The following is a 23,343-nucleotide window of genomic DNA, read 5'->3' as shown; positions in this document are numbered from 1 at the left end:
ATAGTTATACTTTTCAAACAACACAGGTTTTGAGATATGGAGATGATTTCATTCTTTACTCTCCTATCAACATCATGCAAATTCAAGCTGAATGCTTTGCTTTTTGAAACTGATAACCTAAAAGGATGTCAGAAAATTGTCTAATTATGTGCATTTTTAATTTATAAAGTTAATCAAGAATAGTTATCAAGGCAATACACATGTGCCAGGGTTAACCACCTGATGGATAAACAATTACATTTTAACCCTTAATCTTCAGTATGTGGTTAACCCTGGCACATACTGAAGATGTCTAAACCCCATCCTGAACATGCTGTAGGTTACCATCAATTGTGACCAATGCTGTATAAATATTATATCCAGTTATGAACCCAAATCAGAAGGGTTCCAGATCATCCATTTCCTCCAAGACCCTTTGAAGTTACAAGCTGGTCATCTTCTCAAAACCTTCCCCTAAAATGGAATAGTGAAGACAGGATGAAAACTGACCAATTTTGTTGGATGTACAATGACTTATTGAGGACAGGGTACACCATAGCCTCCTTAAGAACTCTCTCTCTTAAGAATGCATTTACTGCTGCGTGGATACAACCATATGTCGCCTCCGTGGAGGCTTTAACCAGGAGGATGTACTGTATTTTGAGCTGCCCAGTGTCATTCTGGATTCAGCTGGTTCTTAAATTGAATAAATTAAATCAAATTAAATTATTCTATTCCCACTCCTGTTCAAGATCTATGTGAAGCCACTGGAGTGGGTTATTCATCAACAAAGGATGATACTGAGTTGTCTGGAGGTTGAGTCATGGCAACTGGACTTCTTTTCTTTTTGGTAGAGACATTTTGCTACTTATCCAAGCAGCTTCTTCAGTCTAAAAAAGTTGGTTAGGGGGACCCCATAAAAGTCTTCCAGGATGGCTGTGTTTCTTACTAGCATGATAGGCTCATTGAGGGACAATAGGAGATGTGATTAGTAGAGTCTTTGAGATGTAAATGTCTACTCCTAATCCCTCACTCATCCCCAGGGGGATGTTAATTGTTGCCTTCCTGGTGAACTTTTGAAATGTTCTTAATTTTCTTGGGGACTGTTGAAAGGACAGCCTGGAAAATGGGGGACAAGTTATGTCTGAGGCCTCTACCTCTACTGAGGGAAAGATTTTCCACTTTGACATAAATGGATTCCTTCACTCCTCTCTCAAACCACCTATCTTCTCTGTCCAAAATGTGAACATTATTGTCTTCAAATGAGTGTCCTTTTTCTTTTAGATGAAGGTAAACTGCTGATTCTGGTCCTGTGTTGTTGCTCCTCTTGTGTTGGGCCATCCTCTTGTATAAAGGCTGTTTGGTTTCCCAAATGTAGAGCTCTGAGCATTCCTCACTGCACCAAATTGCATATACTACATTGCTCTTCTTATGTTTTGGTGTTCGATCTTTAGGGTGTACAAGCTTCTGTCTCAGTGTGTTAGTGGGTTTGAAAAACACAGGTATGTGTTTGGTGTTTTCCAAAAATCTGTTTTATCTTTTCTGACACCCCAGCCATGTAAGGAATGACAAGATTCTTCCTTTGACTCTGGTTCTCAGCTCTGTCTGCTGGGTGTTTCTAGAAGTAGATTTAATAAAGGCCCAATTTGGATACCCACAGGCCTTAAGGGCTGGCCTCATGTGTCTGTTTTCCTTCTTTTTTGCATCTATGGTGGTGGGGATGGTTTCTGCCTTGTGGTGTAATGTCCTGATGACTCCTAGTTTGTGTTGCTGTGGATGGTGGGAGTCAAACTGGAGGTATTGGTCTTTGTGTGTGGGTTTTCTGTAAATCCCTATTTCTAACTTACCACAGGTCCCAATTGAAACCTCACAGTCTAGAAATACCAGCCTGTTGTCCTTGGTGTCCTCCCTGGTGAACCTAATGTTTGGGTCTATGGTGTTTATATGGTCTATGACAGCCTGTACCTCCTGGATTCTGATTTTAACTGAGGTGTCATCCACATACCTGAACTAGTGGGTTGGTGTTATTCCTTGGAATGAGCTGAGAGCTTTCTTCTCTACTTCTTCCATGTATAGGTTGGCAACAATGGGTGATATGGGGGAACCCATGGCATAGCCGTGTTTCTGTCTGTAGGAATCACCTCTGTAAGTGAAGTAAGTGGTGTTGAGACACAGGTCCAGGCGGCGGCAGATCTGATCCGGGTTGAGATTGCTTCTCCTATTGAGGGTGCTGTCATCTAGTCTCTTCCTAACCACTGTTAGGACATTGGTGGTGGGGATGCTGGTGAAGAATGAGGTGACATCAAAGGATACCATGGTTTCATCTGAATTCAGTTTTAGGACTCTTATTTTGGAAGCAAATTCTTTACAGTTATGAATGTGGTGGTCAGTGTGTCCATCCAGAGGTGCTAATATGGCGGTAAGGTGTTTAGCAATATTATATGTTGCTGAATTAATGCTCAAAAACTTGATACTGAGTTATACATATCTACCTCTGGCTGACAAGTGAATCACCAAGATCCTTTCCCAGTGTTGGAAGGTTATGGGGATCTGGAAGGAGAAGATCAGGCTTCAACTCAACCCTAGCAAAACCAAGAAGCTGAGGGTTTCGGGCCCCTTTGAATCTCAATCTGGAGAATTTACACTATTGCTTCTGGAGGGATGATGCTCACCCATTCAGGAGTGGTGCACAGTTTGGGAGTCCCCCTGTATTCATAGCTTCTACACAAGAAGCAGGTGGCAGCTATGGCCAAGAAGGACTTTTAAGAACTACATTTTCTGCACCAATTGTACTGATTCCAAAATTGGGATGCCCTGCTTACATTCACTCACATCTTACTTCCTAGTTGGACTATTGCAACATTCTTTATAGGTCTAGGTGGACCAGCAGAAGGTCTGGCAGAAGAGGTATGTTGCAGGTCCCATCTGCTAAGGGACCCAGGTGACAGGCCTTTTGTGCCATGGCACCCACCCTGTGGAATATCACCCCCCCCCAAGGTAAGATTGGCCCCATCTCTGATGATCTTCTGGAAGTCTCTCAAAACCTGGTTATGTCAACAGGCCTGGGAGGTACAAGTGAATTGTGATCTGATGAGGTGGCTCCATTATTCTAATATCTGATGTTCTCTCCTAGCCTTTTAATAATAATAATTTTTGTGCTTGTTGATTTTTTTTTAATTTCTATTTTTAATGGTTTGACTGTACACCACCCAGAATCACATTTTGTGAGATGGGTGGCCACATACATCTGATAAAGAAATAAAATAAATAGGTCTGCCCTTGAAGACCATCAAGAGCTGCAGTTGGTTCAGAATTCAGCAACAGGGGTAGAGATGGGTCCACCACAGTACTTCCATGCAACACCACTACTTTACCAGATGCATTGGTTCCCAATAGGCTTCTGGGTGAGATTCAAGGTCCTGGTTATCTTCTACAGAGTTCTACATGGCACAGGGCTTAGTTATTTGCCAGTCTGCTTATTTCTAATTATTTCTGAGCATTTTACCTGGTCTCACAGGATGGAGATATACTAAGTCTTCTCTGTGAGACAATGTCATCTAATGGGACTAAGAGGCATGCCTTTTTTGTGGTAGTGCCTTCCCTCTGGAATAATGCCCCCCCCCAAAAAAATCTGATGCCCCTGACCTTCAACTGGTGTATAATGCAGATACCCCTGTTACAAGTTGTTTCCAACTGCAATTCAAAGTCCTGGTTGTAACATATAAAGCCCTATATGTGGTTCAGTGCCTTACAGACTGCCTATCCCAAGCCTATTCTGCTGAAGGTCTTCTCCTATCAAGAGATACAAAATGAGGGAATATGTATGTAGGGATTCCTAGTGGCTCTTATCCTACCTTGGACCACCTACTCCCTGAGTTAAAAATTTCCCCCACCTTCATGGTTTCTTGGAGAATATTTAAAACCTGGCTGTTTTTTTGACTGTTATTGATTGCAACTTTATTGTTTTTGTTATGTTTTATATTGAGTTTAATTTGGTATAGAGCCTCCCACTCTAGAGTCTCTGAACTAAGGAATATATAAATCTTATAAACAAAGAAATAAATAAAGGGTGCTCTTTGGAGGGGGGAAAAAACCCCTCCCTCAGCAGCTTTCAGTACCATCAATGCTATTGTCAGCCTTTCAAGGTAAGCCATGTTGGGAATCAGACTCAATAGGTTTAACTGGAACTCTATTAATATAGGCTACAATAACAAAACACTGAAAGCCTGTGTTTTCCCTTCTCTTCCTCTTATATCCCAGTGAATTAGGGTGGGGCCAGTCTTAGCTTCTTTCCCACACAGTCTCTGTCTCCCGAGCATCTTAACACATGCTTTTGTTTTCATGATTGTTTCTGCATATTTGCTCCAAGGTCATCTCTGTAACTCTCCAAACATATCTTTTTGGATTGCCTGGGAGATTTGGGATTAGGTTACATTGCTTTGTAGTGGTTCCATTCCTCTGATTATATCATCTAGAGATCTCTTCAAAATTATATTTATTATATGATGTCCCTCAGGACTTTCTTCGGTATTTAATAATTGCATTGCTTCTGAAGTTGATATTTACATGAAACCACGGGGGGAGATTATCAGAAGAGTATCAGATGGATATTATGCTGATAACCCCGAAATCTATTTGTCTGAAACATTATCTGATAATGGCTTGAAATTCAATCCATAGAAGATACTTGTTATAGGAAGTCATTATTCCATATAAGTAATAGATCTTTCAGTTATTGATCGCTCTATATTTCCTAGAAGGTGTACACAGTTTGGGCAGATCACCTTTTATTTTATCAACAGAACTTGAAATCCAAGTGCACTTTCTCACTATTTGGTTGTTTCTTTAGAAATATCACTACCATAACTATCTGTTTTTCTGTTTTCATTTTGTTAGTCTTCTTAATTTTTCAAAATTCTTAACTTTGATCATACACTATTGGGAAATGATGGTTCCTTAACTTCCCCAGTTTGGTCCATAGCTAGTTCATGAGTTCTGTCTCAATATTATAAATGACCCATGTTTTTCACTATATCCAGCAGAGCAAGAGATTGGGTGTCTGCTTTTTTGTACATGGAATAGAACATTTCTCACTCAGAGGAATGCAGATTGTGAATGTCTTCAGTCTGTAGTGGGACTGGGACTGGCAACTGATTTGGTAGCTGACAGTACAATATATATTAATATTCCCATTCACAAAAATAGAGGGGCAATTACTAAAATCCAATCATCTGATCATTAACAATGCTTAACCATGTTTTGAAGGAGCACCCTCTACCTTTCGGACCTAGGTTAATTGCCATCACTGATACTTCTGAAGGGGGCAGATAAAAGGTTATAAAGGCTATAAGTCTGAGTATTCAGAAGCACTCTTACAATGAGAATGGGTTTAAAAAGAGACTATGTAAAATGAGTAAAGAGTAGCATTAATAGTGTTAGCCATTATGGAAACATTTATGTTCCAAAGCCATATATTTCACTGAGGTCAAATAATGGAAAAGGCTGTTGCAGTCTTTCACTAATTGTAAGAATTAAGTAAATTGTAAATAGTCAAGGATACATGAACTCCTAGGGCCTTTCGTTACTCTGACCTAACCATGCACAAACATACCTCAGCTCTATCTTATCCCAAGCCCATGAGTGTGCCTGGCTTAGTCATTCCTAACTGTACCTGTATTAAAATAGTGTTTTCTCCTTTATTCCAATACTGTCAAAGTGCAATTTAAGAAGTGTTTTCCTTTGGAGGGATGTACATGACTGATGGTGTCTGGAAAGAGGCACAATACAGGCCAGATAATGAAAGTTAGTTTTTCTAACTTAAGGATGGATTTTAACTCAGCTGTTCAGAAAAACTTATAAAATACAATCTTTCTTATGCTAGAGTAAACTGCAGCAAATAGCACTTGTCTGCACTTGTCTGGAATTAAAAGTTAAGTGGGTTGACACTTGATAAATGCTTGAATAGGAGACCTCCAGAAAGCACCATTATTGTAGGCTTGACTGGGAAATTAAAAACAAACAAACAAAACCCCTAGAAGATCCAATGACGAAACAATTCTGTATTGTTGCCAAGAAAAAGACATGAATGTATCAATTTTATTCATTCATTCATTCATTCATTTATTCATTCATTCTATTTATTTAGCCACCCATCCCACGTAAGTGACTCTAGGTGGCTCACAACAGTTAAAAAGCACCAGAGAGAGAGAGAAAGAGAGAGAGAGAGGTTAAAAACAAAACAAAAATCAGCATCAAAGTCTATGAGTATGTCATATTCAACACAACCATTATAGAAGTTCTCCACTGCTTACCAGCCCCCCAAGTGTGATGGCAAAGCCATATCTACTGGGCCTTGCTAAAAGTCAACAGGATTGGGGCCAATCTAAGGTCTGGGAGAATGATATTCCAAAGGGTGGGTGCCATGACAGAAAAGTCATCAGGTGTCAAGCTTGACTTTATTTCTTTTTATATGTTTTACTGAACTCAGTGGGGGTTTATTCTGAGAATATATAGTTAGAATTAGCCTAGATTTGCTCCAAAAGTGTCAGTTCTCTTCCCATTTATTATTAACTCATCAAGACACAGGTTCTCATAACTGTTGAGCTAAATATGTTTAAATATGTAACTATTCCGAAACCATGCTTTGTGTGTTGTGCAGTTATCTTAAGAATAAAGTTTTGTACAGTTTTCAAAATATTGATTTTCAGATAGGCTTGTAAAAACTCTGTTTTAAATTTAAAAAAAAAATGTTTAAGTAATGGTGGCTTGAGCAAAATTCACAATTTTTAAAGCTGATAGTGTATAAGGCCCCTTATCCCTTATAAACGGAACAGAAATGGCAGAGTGAAAGACAAGCATAGTTCCTTCATCACTTCTTCCTTCCCAAAGGATTTTTGTACAGAAAGTTTAGCATTTAAAATTCATAAATATATCTCTGTATGCCTATGTTAATCTGGTAAAGAAGAAAAAAGCTCCATATGGGGAAAAAAATGAGATTTTGGTATAAGTTCTAGGCATTTGGTCTATACTGAAAAAAATAATGACAGTAATTATATCATCAGTTTAATTTAATAATCTAATTTCTAGCATCATTCTTGCCATATATTTTAACAGGAATCATTATGAATTCACATATTCACTTAATAACTTTAAGCTTTTATAGTCTCAGACTGTTGTATGCTGAATAAATGAAAGTTATGCAGAGTAAAATAAAAATCCTAGTTTGTTACTGTTTGCTCCAATTTTACATAGATTTGTTGGGGGGTTTTCGGGGGGGGGGCTTAGGGGTGGTTCCAGTAGCTTCTATCTTGTTTTTGTAGAGATAAAAGGGTTACCTGAACAAAAATGAGCTACATTATTAAGCTTAATATGCCACATGACTGGGAACTCATAGCCACACTCCTGGAGGGCTGTGCAAGGCTGGGGTTAGCCAAATAGTTACTTCAGACAGGCCAAGGGGAATAATTCTATTCCACTGTGAGTCCAATAATTACAGACAACATGTGGCTGGAACTAACTCTAAAGTTTCTGTGACCACCCAAATAGTTTCAGTGGCTACCCGTTGTTTTAGATATAAATCAATGTGAGTCATACCAGGTTATATGAAAGATCATATTGTTCCTACAACATTATTCTACTTTCAAGCAAGACAATCTTTTTTTTTTCCCCATCCAACTTCTGAAGTATAGGTGTTTGGAACTTCATGTTGCTGCTCTAAAACTCTGAAACTTCCTGCTTTCTCTTACATCTTCTGTGACAGGCATACACATTTTTTATAAGTATGTTATGCTTAGTGTATATTTAACAAATTGTTTAATTGACTGTTTCAAGTAAGTGTGTGGAAGTTTCACTTCACTGTTCTATGTTTTTGATTACTATTTTATACTTCCATTTTACTGCTGATTGTTACTATAACAACCGTTGGTGGAATGTAATATACTGTATATATTTAGGAAAGTTAATGTTAATCTTTCTAACTGTCAATTCAGTCTATTAGGTAAATTATCCAGGATAGTTCATTGTTATAATTGAATGCTAATAATCAGGGGCATCCACAGCAAGCCAAAGTTTCATCAAAGTGATGCAATATATGTAGTGATGTCATACAAGCTCTAGTCTTTAGGTCCTAGTATGTGTCACTGCGACCAAAAAAAAAAAAGTTTTTTGTTTGCCCTCATCCATTGTGTTTTTGAATTTTGAATAAGATATCGAACAGAGCTTGTAAAAAGAAAAAGAGAGAGAGAGAGAGAGAGAGAGAGAGAGAAAGAAAGAAAGAAAGAAAGAAAGAAAGAAAGAAAGAGAAAGAAAGAAAGAAAGAAAGAAAGAAAGAAAGAAAGAAAGAAAGAAAGAAAGAAAGAAAGAAAGAAAGAGAAAGAAATGGCAGTATTTTAGATATAGTGGAAGAAGAAATAATATTATAATGTTTAGCCAGGATTAACTAAGGATGGAAATCTGGTTTGCAAAGTTATCTCCTGACTATAAGAATGCCTTTTTGCCTTCAAATATGATACACAAACGAACTGTAAGTGTTCAGATTAGAAATATTCCTCAAGCTGGCAGTGCTCTTAGGGAAATGAAACTAGGAACTTCTGCCCTAGCAACTTCTCACCAAACAATGTAGTTCCTTCACTTTTTTAATCATTATAATTTATTTTATCTGCCTTCCATTTTTAAAAAAAATATTACCCAGTTAACACATGCTGAATTCTTGACATTGAGAATCCAACCCTGCTATTTGTGCTTAAATTAATCAAACAAAATTGTGAATCAACATATTTAGGATTTTGCTTCCATTGTTTCTACTGCCATTGCTATGACTAATGCTAATAATTGTGAAGTTTTTGAAGCTAGCCATTTCATAAAAGCTATTCTTTCTCTTAAAAAAAAAAAAAACCCTTACAAAATTGATGCTCTGTTTGAAGACAATAGCTCTCTTATGCAATCTCATCTGCATATCTCAACATATAATGTGCCTCCCTGATTGACATTCCCATTAATCTTGACATTATAAAAGACTGCCTGTTAAACAAGGTAAACAGTGCTTAATGTAACTGCTATTGATATTAGAGCTTAAAAGGACAGAATATTTAATGGCTGCTACTTGTTGGAGAGGAACTCAGGAAATGAAGTATGTCTACAGAGGATGATTTCTTAAACTGAAATAGCACTTCTGTAGCAATTCTAGAGACTGATTGGGAATCTGTGCAAAAGCACAAAATGTTGATTCAAAGTAAGAAAGCATGCAGATTTTTTTAAAAAATGTTTACATTACAGATGTATCCAGATTCTCCTTCTCCTTCTATTTCCCATTCTGAGATGTTAGATTAGCAACATAAGTGGTTTGCTTTTAAAGAGGAATAAATATATAAAGAAATTCTCCATTCCTGACTTTGTATTTTAAAATTCCATTCAAAGCATTGCTAGTATAGTTTGCTGGCAGCTTTCAGTTCCCTTCATACATTGGCATCCAGTACAGATGTGTGCACTGCTAGGACACTGTAAATAAAAATAATTTTGATTTGGTTGAGTTACAGTTATATTCTCTCTATGTGTGTTTATTGAATTTTGCACAACACATTACTCAGCAGTAGAATTCTAACAAGAAAAATCTTGAGACAATTAATCCAACACCTAGGCTTTTAGCAAAGTCTTCTAAATTACTGCATTCAACAGTTCTGGGCAGTATGTAGGTCAGGTGGTGGAAGATGCCACAATAGTTGATGAGGAATATATATTTAACTTCATGATAGGAGTGACTCCCTATCTCTTTTTATATTTTGTTTTTAAAAAAGTTTAAAGAACTCAGTGATGTTTCTTTTATTACACAGCTCATATCTTTTAATAAACTGTTTAAAATAGCTCAACATTAACAGCTGCAGGGAAAATTTGGCGCCACAGTTTTTCTCCCATGCCCTCCAAACAAGGTTTATTTTCAAGTGAGAGGATCTTCTTTGGATCATAAAATTCTTAAGTTCAAATAAGAATTTTAATTCTGCCAAGTGTCACAGGTGGTGCAACATCAGTGGATGGAAGGAAATTACAGGTTCTGTGCAGGGATGTTAATGAAGAGTAGCATGGTACTCTGTAAACTACTGTACTGCCAATTCTGTGCATTTAAGCTAGTTACTTATGGCTAAGGGGAAAAAAGCCACGACTAAAAAACTATTCTTGCATTTGAATTCTTTTATTTTGCTATTTAGTTGAATTTTGTTTATTGTCACCTCCCCGCCCCCCGCCCCCGGGAACTTTGAATTTAACAAGTAAAGGTTCAATGACAGCAGCAGTCCTCTGATGATTGTGTGTATCCTCAAGATGCTTTAAGAGTGAAACCAATCCAAACTCATTTGTTTTTGGATGAGGAATCACAAGCAGTTCCTAAGTCCCCCTTTTGCCCTCTCTGATCATGACTGTTCATCAAGTGTTCAGACTTGCTCACAGAAACCATTCTCTACATAGAACAACAACTTTACAACATCTAAATATCTTTTGCAATAACATTATTAATATGGTTAATTTCACTCTGATGTACAGTTTTATTTTTATCTTCTACCCAGTCTATCCATGTGTTCTCTAGACACAGCTGTTTTTTCCTTGTAACTCAGATGACTTTACAAGTTCAATCTTTCTTACAAATTATAAATGAGCCACATATATTATGCCAAATAGTTGACATCACAGCACCATTACTTACAGCACTGGAGTGCAGGGTCAGTTGTTTTCATTATAAAACCTATTTTTAGAATTAATAATTTGGTGACTTTTAAATCATATGCAGCTGAAATTCGCATAACTGTTGACAGGACAAATAAAAAAAGGTACTTCCTCATTTCATTAAAAAAAAGTCATTTTATCATTTAAGATAGAAAAATTAGCAAGAACTTTACAATTACTTTCAGGAGAAAAAAAAATGGAGACGTGAAGACATTTTCAACATAATCCAGTTAATATAGGTGGGATGAATTATTTCAAATGCATATCACTTTTGAAATGCACACACAAAAACAGATCCCAGTATGATATCAAGTCATGATGAATTAATGTCAATGGCCAATCATGCAAACAAACAGATTTATTATAATAACATAAGCTAAGGGTGCTGATCTTTGCTACTTTATCTAGGGAAATAAAATACAGAAATCAATTTTGTATACAGAAATCAGACTTACTTCTGATCGAATGAACAAGTATAGAATTTTGCTGTAAAAGCTATCTGGCAATCTGTTATTTGCAAGTAAATTACACCTTTAGTTTCATTGTTCTCCTCACTGAAGCTGTTGGGACCAACTTCTTTGGTGAAGGAAAAGATGAAGGCCCAAGGAATGGTCTTTTCCCCTCTCTGTATTATTGGCAGATTACTACCGGTAAGTTCTTTAAATATAAGTTCTTTAAATAAATAAATTGGGGCATCTGTTATTTTTCCATTACAGTACAGACAGTCCCCTGCTTATGAACAGGTTACATTCCAAGAGGCTGTTCATAAGTCTGTTTTGTTCATAAGTCCAACTGTGAAAAGGAAGGAAGGAAGGAAGGAAGGAAGGAAGGAAGGAAGGAAGGAAGGAAGGAAGGAAGGAAGGAAGGAAGGAAGGAAGGAAGGAGAGGGAGGGAGGGAGGGAGGGAGGAAGGAAGGAAGGAAGGAAGGAAGGAAGGAAGGAAGGAAGGAAGGAAGGAAGGAAGGAAGGAAGGAGAGGGAGGGAGGGAGGGAGGGAGGGAGGAAGGAAGGAAGGAAGGAAGGAAGGAAGGAAGGAAGGAAGGAAGGAAGGAAGGGAGGGAGGGAGGGAGGGAGGGAGGAAGGAAGGAAGGAAGGAAGGAAGGAAGGAAGGAAGGAAGGAAGGAAGGAAGGAAGGAAGGAAGGAAGGAAGGAAGGAAGGAGGCAGGGCAGTGGTTTGGGCAGAGGAGCCCTGTCTTCTGCTGCCAATGCAAGGAGTGATAGCTATGGAGAGAGCAGTGGGATGAACTGACGAGGTGCAGCATGCTCTGTTGCCAGGCGAGGCAGGAGAGGGAGCAGTGTCTCCCTGGGCAAAGGTGGCAGCTGTGCAGGAGGCATTGTTGAGGGTGGCTGTGGAACTGGAGGAAGCAGAGGAATGAGCGCTTCTTGGAGGCACAGCATGTGCTCTGCAGCTTGCTGTCAGGCTCAGTCCAAGAACAATGGGGAAACAGTTCAATGAGTTCAGTTCCTTTATTTGCTTATACCATATAGACAGAATCATGCCAGACTAAATCTATACTACTGCAACTAGTGGATATACCCTGGGAGATTCTAGGGAGTGCTATCCTGAACCTCTTATGCTTCCCACTCTCCATCTCCAGACTGTGTTGTCTTTTGCCTCCTTGCCCTTCCAAGAATGTACCCCCTCCTTCTGCAATCCACCACACTCGCATTGGAAACTGACAGCCCTTTGCAAGGCCTTGCAAGAGGAAGGATGAAGATTGCAGCCTTCCAACACATGCTGTAAACTCCAACTCCAATGGAAACCTCCAACCTCCCAGAAGGCAGGAGAAGGCAGAAAAGGGTTAGTTTACGTGGCATGCTCCATTGCAGGATGAGGCAGGAGAGGTAGCGGATGCTCACTGGGTGAAGCTGGTGGCAGTGCAGGAGCCACTGCCACTTCTTCTGCCTCACCTGGCAACAGAGCGCACCCCCCCACCACCACTTGTTCCTTTGCCCAAGGAGACCTGCCGCCTCTCCTGCCTCACCCAGTGACAGAGTGCACCACATAAACTAACCCTTCTTGGAAACCCAACTCCAACACAATCTCTAACCACCCGAAGGTGGGAGAAGGTGGGAAAGGATTAGTTTGTGGCATGCCAGAAACTAACCTTTTCCGTTGCCCCAACTTTCAGGTGCATCTTGTTTGTACTGGCAAAAGTTCACAACTCAAAATTTCATAAGTAGGGGACTGTCTGTAATGCAGATTATTTTAATCAAGAATATTAGCTCCACTTTCCTGGTCAATCCTCAACAAGTTACTTCATGTTCAGATAGTTTTATGTTTAAATAATAGAATAACCAGTTTTTCGGGGGGGGGGGTCATATAGACCTGATCCATGCTTTAATAAAATCAAAGTTGATCTCTTTATACTTTATGCTTTTCTTTTGATATATTGGTACTGAAAAATATCCTGGCATAAAATCTTATTCTCACTGTCCCATTCTCAGGTAGCATGAATGATATATTTGGGGGGTGGGTGGGGGGAGGTTGGTAGAAGGGAAAAAAATAGTTGGTAGAGGGGGGAAAAGTAGTTTTCTTGGCAACATTTCAGAAGTGGGTTGCCATTGCCTGCTTCCTAGGGCTGAGAGAGATTGACTGACCCAAGGTGACCTAGCTCGCTTTATGCCTAAGGTGGGACTAGAACCAACAGTCTCCCAATTTCCAGCCTAATGCCTTAATCACTATGCCAAACTGGCTCAGTTCCCAGTTAGATAGTAATAGATAAATATTTTTGTCACTTGCTGTAGGTGTCAGATGACTGTTCTTTGTTAGTGCTGGTGCTGGTCATATGGGGAAAAAAATGGAAAGCCAAGTCTTTCCCTTTCGTCTATCTTTCCCTCTTCTCTTAAAATTCTTAAGTGTTAATTAATAAATTATACTTCTATATTTAGTTTAGTATACTAATCATAGTATTTGTATGATTATCAAGAGCATATTGCCATTTGTCCCCATGCCATAGATATGTCCTTGCTAAGCATATAATTGGTTTTAGTTGTACTTTTGGCATATAGGCCAAAATATGCAAAAACTGACTAGTGCTGCCCTTAGCAATAGCATAGAATGATATATGTGGCACATGCATATATATAAAAAAAGTAATTATGCAAGTAAGGTTAGTAAGGTAATCTACAAAGATCAGAATAGTACAAGCAATGTTATTCCCTGTGAAGCAAAAGTTGGGCTTTGAAGAAGCAAGATAGGAAGAATATTGACGATTTTGAACTGGTATTGGAAAAGACTCCTGAGAATACTGTGGACAGCCAAGAAAACAAACAAATGGATCATCAGACAAATCAACCCAGAGTTCTTGCTTGAGGCACAGATGCCAGGCTCAAATTATCCTTCTTTGGGCACACTATGTGAAGACCTAGTTTTCTGGAGAAGTCTCTAATGCTGGGAAAGGTGGGAGGAAAGAAAGGAAGACAATGACCAACAGCCAGGTGGATAGACTCAGTTATAGAGGCAATGGGTGCACCATTGGAAGACCTGAAAGACCAGATTAGGGACAGATTGTCATGGAGAAAATCTATCTATGTGATCACTAAGAGTTGACACCAACTTGATGGCACATAATCAATCAATTATTAAAGTAGTCTACACCTTTTCTATCTTATTAAATAACATTATACGAAAACAATTTTTGACTGAAGTCATGATGGATACTAGAAGGAAATATCTGTGAACCCATTTGGTAATGATCATGAATTCTGTGACTGTCAAAGTAAGAGAATAAGTGGTGAAAGGTATACATTGATGAATGAAATAAACTAAACTAAAAGATATGTAGTATGTTTGTCACACTAAGATAAAGGGGGAACAATGCAGTAGATCTGAATGCAAGGTTGTCTGATGTTGTAGAGTGGAAATGATGCATGAAATTGAATATGTAGACTTAATTATGAATAAAAATGCTAAAATGTATTTTAAAAAAACCTAAGAATTATTACAACCTAGCTTATTGGTGCAGCATATGAAATTAGGAATCTATGAATTGGTGATAGTTGTACTATATGTTATACTTCAGGGAATGTTGCTAATGGAAGTACCAGGTATGAGTTTGGGGAAAATTGGGCAACATTCCAGAATGATACAGTCCAGAAGAAAGAGGTATTCTGATGAATGGATGGTTTGCAATGAAACTGGAGAGTACATAAGAAGTGACTGGTTATTCAGAGATCCAAGACTGAACACTGATTATATGGTAATTATTTGTCTAGAAAGTCTGTTTTCTTCAAATATGCAATTTAGACATCAGTCTATTCATATGTGAACATGCTAAAGAAATGAATATAAAAGCATTAACAATGATAAGAACTGAGATAATTAGTGGATGGCAGAAGAGGGTTGGAATTCTAAATGTGGGACAAAGTATTATTTTGTAGTGTAAAAGGTGGATACTGGAAAAAAAATGGACATGGAAGAAAAGGAAACAAGTAAAAAAAAAAATAGAGTGAAGGTAGAATAATGCAGGAAGTGAAAGTATGAACCCTGCAGTAAAAATATATAAATTTCCTGAGAGAATGAATGATAAATAGATGTAAGGAAAGAGGTGGTGTGGGCTTCCGGGAAGAAATGGCCAATTGAACACATCGCTCTTTTTTGTGGAGCCGATTCTGACAGCCATTAGAGGAGCTGGCATAGGTTCAGCTCTTTGGAATCATCTCCAGATAAAGGAGATTGACAGGATCACCCACAGGTATTCCTTACAGAGAATCTCTGTGAAGAGATTGCAATCTAGCAATCTCTAGCAAATGGAGCGGTCTGGGAGTTGAGAGAAAAACACTGAGCCCAAGCTGTAGTGTGGAGCCTTCGAAAGGACACTAGATTGCTTTACTTCCTCTTTTAATTAACATCATAAACTGCCTATTTGTGATTTATTCGGCAATTAAAAACCTCCTGAAAGTCAAGTTGTTGTACACTGGGAGAATCTCCTACTATCCTGGAAGAAAAAAGATTGAAGTAAGTTTAAAGTTCAAAAAGAAATATTTTAACATTTGGACACAGAGAAAGGGAATTGAGAATGTTGACTTGGGATAGTTAAGAGCCTAAAAAACTTCAAAAAAGTTTTTTTAAGGATTGTTTTAAATGTTTAAGAAAATATAGTAAGTGAATTTGGATTTAGTTGTAAGAAAATCTGTCCTGGGAAAGTTTTGCTTCTGAAAATGAGAAATGAGCTTTCAAGGGAGCTTTCAAGCTTTCAATTCCTTTGAGGGAATGGAGATTAATTAAACGAAATATATCTCTTTTAACACAATAGAGGAGTATCCTTCTTTCAAGAATATTTAGCTGTTTGGAATCAGTGTGCCCAGGAACTATTTTTAAAACTGAGACTAACAGAGGTTGTAGAAGAAGAAAAGACTTTACTGGACAAAATAGCAGTTGAGGATGACGTGAATAAGGTTACTACAGTAAAATGGACTTTAAAGAAATGCCAGATTATAAGAGAGACATGGAAGATATGCACAAAAAGATGCTGTGGATCTGAAGATGAACTCAAATTGCTTAATTATGAGAATGATATAGAGAAAGAAGCTGTAATGGATCAGAAGTGAACTTGAGAATTATCCTATTTTGGACCTACAGAAGGGAGACACCAAATCTCTGAAACCTTTTCTCAAAATAGATAGGGAGAGAATGAAAAGAGATTGCTGTTTGGGATTTTATTTGGAGAAAAGGCACTCTTATTGCTTTTGCTGATTAGACTGACTGTTGAATATTTTTCATAGTTCAGTTATTGTTTAGGGATGAGAAAGGGGATAAAGAGGGCTTTTTTTTTTTTAGTAATATTAGAGAAAGTGTTAAATTACTGTTAATGCATATACTTGTTTGGAGGGAGGGAGAAGTCACCTTTTATATTTCTTTCCTTCTGTTTTCTCTTTCTTTCTCTCTTTCTCTCTCTCTCTCTCTTTTCTTTTCTTTGTAGGTCTCTTAGTTTTGTATATATGTGTGTGTGTGTAGATAGATAGATGATGGAAGGAAGGAAGGAAGGAAGGAAGGAAGGAAGGAAGGAAGGAAGGAAGGAAGGAAGGAAGGAAGGAAGGAAGGCAGGCAGGCAGGCAGGAAGGAAGGAAGGAAGGAAGGAAGGAAGGAAGGAAGGAAGGAAGGAAGGAAGGAAGGAAGGAGGTGTAAGCTGCTTGGAATGGATGAAAGGAATTATGCCATAGAATGCCACAAAAATGTGCAGAGTTACAAGGGGAAGTATGGAAAAAATGCTTGGTGGAACCATAAAAGATGACAAAAATACAAATCAATGCTGCCAAACATGACAATGAAAAAGACATTTTACATTATATGTCTAGAAGAAGAAGATAGTTGAAAAACTGTAGTCAAACAGAGAAAGGCATGTTTAAGCAAAGAAAATACAGAATAATTGAAATAAATGTTTTAGAAATGGATAGAAATGTGTAAACACAAATACTTTAGCAAAATGAACTGAATATTAAAAAGTTGTGAAATGATGTGAGAGTGAACCAAAGGAATATTTGAAGAAGTGTTTTAGAGATTTATAAGGGAATAATAGCAATATATCGAAGAGTAGAACTCAAACAAAATATACTATAAATATTAATGTCTAAAAAATATGTAAGATTGCAGTTGTCGGTTTGTAACAACAACAACAACAACAGTAGTTATATATAAACAATTTAGAATCTGGAACAGCTGGTTTGGGCATGAATGAAATAGAGCTGTTTCTTTTCAGATCCAAAGCAAAACAGTTATTTTTCTCCAGTACTGGAGTTGGTGGCACTGATACTTCAGAAAGCTAGGACAAAACAGAAACATATTCCTCTTCAATATCTATCAGACCTGGTATTGATTTATGAATGTTCTAAATCTTTTTAGAATTTATTTGTAAAAATATATTTTTAAAAGGTATTTGTTTATAAGGTATCTTTGTCTTTTCCATGTATCAAGATTTGTAATAGTTTCCAAAACTGTTTGGGGACATCCCCTCCTTCACACAATTAGGTCCACTTACTTGTTCACTATTAGCATAAACCAACAGCACCCTGAAACCAAGGCCTCCAGCAATACAGCCAGGTAGTATGAGGCAGTTAGATTGACTGCTATTTATTCATCCTAGAGGGCCAGCCCCCATTTCCCACCAGCCCAACAGCAAAACTGAGAATGATAGCAGCCAGATCAAGAATCCTCATATGAGTGCTATGTCTTCTATGGTCAGTTGAGGCCTCACCATTAGGCCTCACCTTCAGGACCCATGGCAGCTGTGGGACAGCCTTCACTAAGGCTCTACAACCTCTCAGCACTCCCATCCTGACAAACAGGGCTGTTCCACCAAGAGCTCCCCTTTTGTAATGGTATGTTCAGAACCTGAGAAACAGTCACATGCTGACCATGTGGACATTCCTATCTTATGATTTAAGATTTCAGAATGACCTCCTCACTGGTTTACACAAAATATTTCAAAGTCTCTGCCTTAGCTGGCTAAGGGATAAATTGTATTCTATCCAGTTGCTGAAAATGCTATAACTTTATGTTATGTTCATTAATAAATCTTGTTAAAAGAAACCAAGGGAAATATTGTTCTTTCTTTCTTTTTTAAAATTTTATTTTTTATTAAGAATTTTAATTACAATAGTAAAGACTAATACAAACTAAACTTAGAATGGAAAGAAAGAATGAAAAGTGCAGGAAAAAAGAAAGAAGAAAAAGAAAAGAATATTATAAAGAAAAAGAAAAGAAATATGTAAAGAAGTGACTTCCAACCTTCATCACAACTATAAACAAATTTAATAACTCCTCGCCCCATATAAGGTTAAACAGATATCTCTTCTTCCAATATCCCATCCCTTATCTATAAGCAAATCTAAATTTGTTCCACATCTGTCATTCCTTCATCAATATCTTTTAGACATCTATCCATAGAAGCAGACATAATTACTGACAATGTTGATATTGTAGTTACTAATTTCTGGCTCCATTCTTCAAAGATCTCCTTTAATATTTCCAATATTATAATGTTTTGTAAGTCCCAGTATTAACTGTCATCAAGAACAGGCTTGCTTTTTTTTTTTTTCCTTCTGCTTAAAACGTTTAGTCTCCTCTAGTGTCCAGTTTCTAAAATCATCACTTGTTATGACTTGCAACAGCTAGGATAGCCCAAATAAGTCTGTTTCCCAGAAGTTGTTTATTTTTATAGTTAATTCAAAATCTTATAATAAAATTCAATATTCCAAATTTATCTGGACCCTTAATCCATTTACAACTTTCTTAGATCAAAATCTTTTTTATCTTTTTGCTGTTTATTTCAAGTTCTTAAGCTTGTAATTAATTTTTCTTTTGTTCAAAGTTGAAGATAAACTCACCCAATAAAGACTTTTCAAACTTGTCATTCTGAAGGTATCTAATAACTTTAAGATGATTAATAGGCAATTTCTGAAAGTGATTAGAAACTAAGGTTTGCAAACTTAGTATCCTTTAAAAGACTGCTGTGGTTGCAAGCAAAATGGTAGAACTCCCAGTGCTCAAACTTGTGGAAAACTGCTGTGTTGCAGTCTCCTCATGAGGAGCAGCTGTCCAGAGCACATGTGGGCAATCTCCCATTCTTTCATTATCTGGAAAGTTTCCAAGGAACCAGTCTACTCACTGGTTCCTTGGTCTTTGCTGAGGTCATTGGCTCTGCTTTCACAGGGTCATCTTCAGTTCACCATACCTTCCCCAGAAGTCCTGGAAAAATATTGCTTTCTGATGAAGTAGGCTTCCAAGAGTTTGACGCTTCTCTGAGACATAGCTTCAAGAATGCATTACTTGGGTTACCTCTGTAGGTAACCCCTTCTTTAACTATTTCTAAGGCAATAACTAAGGAAGGCTTGCTATACCACTCTGCCCCCTCATCCTTCTTCTCTATGACCAGTGTCATAGTAAGTATAGTCCAAAACTATCTTTCTTTCTCCAACTATCTTCCTCTATCCCTTTCTTTTCTACATTCTATCCTATCTCCATCCACATTTAGTCCTATACAACACTTTCACTACTCCATTTGATTCTCCAGCTTTCATTTTGGTCGTTTCCTTTCAGACCTCCTCCACTTTCCATTTTCCCTTTTATGGCTACAATCATCCTTAGGCCTTTGAACCTGCTTCGTTCAACCCCTGATCTGATACACAGCTTCATGGTCCCAGTCCTTCTCAAACACCATAGTTATCACTTAGGTAGCAAAAGAACCAATAGATAAACATTTAATCTACTAACAATCACCCAGTACCTCACTGAAAACATAAACCCTGGGACAACAACATTTCACAACTCACAATATGGGGGGGGGGGTGCAGGTGTAGTTTTCTGTCAACTGAAGGGTGAGTAAAGAGGATTTCAGCTCAGCATTGGGGAAAGGCCTTTAGTGAGCAGAACAGCATAGAGAAAATTTTAAATTGGCCACTTGCATAAAATGATGGGGTTTGAGAATACATATACAAATGAACCCATAATAGCTACAACATTTTCAGTCTTCATCACGTAACCTTTTTTTCAGACGGCGATTGTATTATTAATGTATATAACAACTGAAAATAAGCTTTTACTCTGATGGAATAACTTCTTGTTATTCATTCACAAGAAATGGTTAGGATTATATTTGGACCCAATTAAGAATCAGTGAAATAAGGATTTTGAGATGAGGCACTTGGGAGAGGTGTCTTTTGCATCTATGATAAATACATGATTATAAAGACAAATTATGTGAGCAGCAATAATTCCCCAGTAATGTGATCATTAAAAGCCTGTGTAACAGCAATACATCAATATTAATTGGGAACAGATGATCACTTTAGTGACATGTTCAAGTCATTATATTTTTCACTATGTCATAAATATCTGAAAAATTCTAATGTAGTAATTTTTTTCCCCACTGGGTCTTTTCCTTTTGTAGTCCTAATTCTAGTGTTTATTTAACAATCAGACTATACAGCTTACTGATCAGATGTTCAAAAATATTTAAACTATTTCATACATCTAAACTGAGAGCAGAGTCTTCTTGATTGTGATTATTACTTTTAGTATATTATTCAGTATATATTAGATTATTTGCAATCACACTAGAGTTGACTTTTTCTGTAAGCTATTATTTATTTCTTAACTTTATATGTGTCCACATCTTGTGACTTTTGGCAGTTCACACACACACACACACACACACACAAAACCAACTATAAAATATCCATGATAAATTGGGTAAATTAAATTCAAAATTGTATAAATAAAGCCATTGGTGTCTAAGGGGAGAAGGCAAAGGTGGTCAGAGTGATACAAGGAGTATCATGGTTTCTGAAAATCCACAGACACCCAGAACACAACCCTAAATACATCACAATTCACCTCCAAAGCATCCAGAATAACTTAACTTTAACTAGCTTCTGGGATATTATTCTCAATGAAGGATTTTATTTAAAGATGCAGGATGTTGTCTTCTACTGAGACAGGCTACTATCTCATCTAGATCAGTATTGTCTATATTGACCAGTAACAACTCTCAGTCTTTTCCAGCCTCATTGGGATATGCCAGGGATTGAACATAGGTTATTTTAAGCTTCTGGGGAAGATTGGTGGACTGAAGATGGCTCCATGAAAATCAGAGCCAACATTTGCAGCCAAGAATAGGGAGCCAACAAGTAGATCGCCCCCTTCAACTCTCTAAAAAACAGAGGATTCAAGATCACCCAAACTATGCTTTGTGTGGTTATTTCTCATGGAAGACTGCAAACCAGCAGGCTCCAGAGGATAGAAGAACCAGGAGCTGAGGGAATTTTCCATAATTGCTCCAGCTGCAAACAAAGCCTTTTCAAGAACACTAAGTTTGTACTTGCCTTGCTAACCACTTTCGGAAATTGCCTATTAACTGCTTTAAAGAAATTAGATACCTTCAAAATGACAGGCTGGAAACACTGGGTGGGTGCCTTCAATCATTAATATAAGAAAATGAAGATGCATTTTTATAATCCTTAAGAATTTAAAATAAACAGCAAAAAACAAGACAACTTTTTGGCTGTAGAAAGTTTTAAACAGATTAAGGGTTCAGAAAACATTGGAATATTGGATTTTGAATATCAAGACTTTGAAATTAGTTTAAAGAATAAATGCATTTTTGTGGGAATGAAAAACTGTTTTTGATATAACAAGTAACTTATAATGGTGTTCAGAGATACTTTTGAATAACTGCACCAGGACCTTCAATCAGTAATGTCACCTATGTTGTGTCTTCTTGGGGACAGTCTGTTCCCAGAAGAGGATGTTACAGAAAAAGATACACAACAAATTCTACCTGAGATCAACATGAACAAGAATTTGAACAAGAATTTGTCACCAGATATTAAAAAAAAATTTTAAAAATGGATGAGGCTTAAAAATTAGAAAGAAATAAAAATGGATGAGGCTCTTAAAAATTAGAAAGAAATAAAAATGACAATCCCAGACAGCAATTGGAACAATTTATTTTTGCTAGACTTACAAGGAGGCTGTTTGGAATATTGGAGATGTTTGAAACAAAGATCACCAATTATCTGAATAGATTAAAGACCAAGATTGTTTTACATAAAAAGAATGAACACAAAGTGGGTTTATCTGACCAGGGTTAAAATGGACCATGCTATTTTGGGTGGTTCTTTTTGCATTTGTTGATATCTGGACTGGAAAAATGTTGTGTATTGGACTTGCTTATAGCTAACATGGTGTTTAAGCCTTTTTCCCTACAGTTACTTTATGTATCCTAATCTATGTAAAATCAAAGCGTTTAAACTGGCTTTGTATTTAACTGTCTTTTTTCTTAAAGAATTTTTGTGACCTTGTTCTCTTTAAATGATAAATTATCCCTCTTGTTATGTTAAATTCCACTATTTTGCTTATATTAGGATATTAGGATTACTTTATGCCTTCTAAATATGGATTTGTTTATAGTTAAGAGTTTATTGTATTGTATTGTATTGTATTGTATTGTATTGTATTGTATTGTATTGTATTGTATTGCGTTGCGTTGCGTTGCGTTGCGTTGCGTTGCGTTGCGTTGCGTTGCGTTGCGTTGCGTTGCGTTGCGTTGTTGCGTTGCGTTGTGTTGCATTGTGTTGCGTTGCGTTGCATTGCGTTGCATTGCGTTGTATTGTATTGTACTGTATTGTATTTAAACAATTTATAAGGCTGCCCAACTCACTCATGGTGACTCTGGGCAGTTTACAAAAATAAAAATTCCAATACAAAACCCACTCCACCCCCCAACCCCCTGGTGAGAACAATACATTTACATAGCCACTTCTTGTGCTCTGGGTTGACCTGGGATCCCCACACCCACTGGCACAACTATGTCTTCAGGGCCTTTCAGAAGAGCATCAAGGTGGGGTCCAGTTTTATCTCTGTGGGGATGATGTTCCACAGGGAAGGAGCCTCCGTGGAGAAGGCCGTTCTTTTTGGTCCCACTAGATGGACTTCCTTAATAGAGGTGACCTGTAACATACCCTGCCTCCTTGATCTGGTGGGTCAGGCAGATGAAACTGGGAAAAGACGGTCCTTCAAATAACCTGGCCCCAAGCCATGTAGGGCATTAAAGGTGACAACCAGCACCTTGAATTGGACCCGGTGATATATGGAATGTTTATTTTAATGGGACATGTTGTTATTTGGCGTGGTTCTTTTTGGTTTGCTGGCATCT

At 37.5% G+C, this 23,343-nt stretch overlaps 1 pseudogene; it reads right to left on the bottom strand.

The window, feature by feature from the left end:
* Positions 1-1,029: 1,029 nt before the first annotated feature.
* Positions 1,030-22,788, bottom strand: LOC103058197 (uncharacterized; annotated as a pseudogene).
* Between the last annotated feature and the right edge of the window lie 555 nt (positions 22,789-23,343).

The sequence above is a fragment of the Python bivittatus genome, unplaced genomic scaffold, assembly GCF_059951505.1.
Source record: "Python bivittatus isolate LINGU-HERP-01145 unplaced genomic scaffold, Pbiv_v1 ctg000350_np1212, whole genome shotgun sequence".
NCBI classification, from domain to species: domain Eukaryota; kingdom Metazoa; phylum Chordata; class Lepidosauria; order Squamata; family Pythonidae; genus Python; species Python bivittatus.
This window is presented reverse-complemented; position numbering and strand designations above follow the sequence as displayed.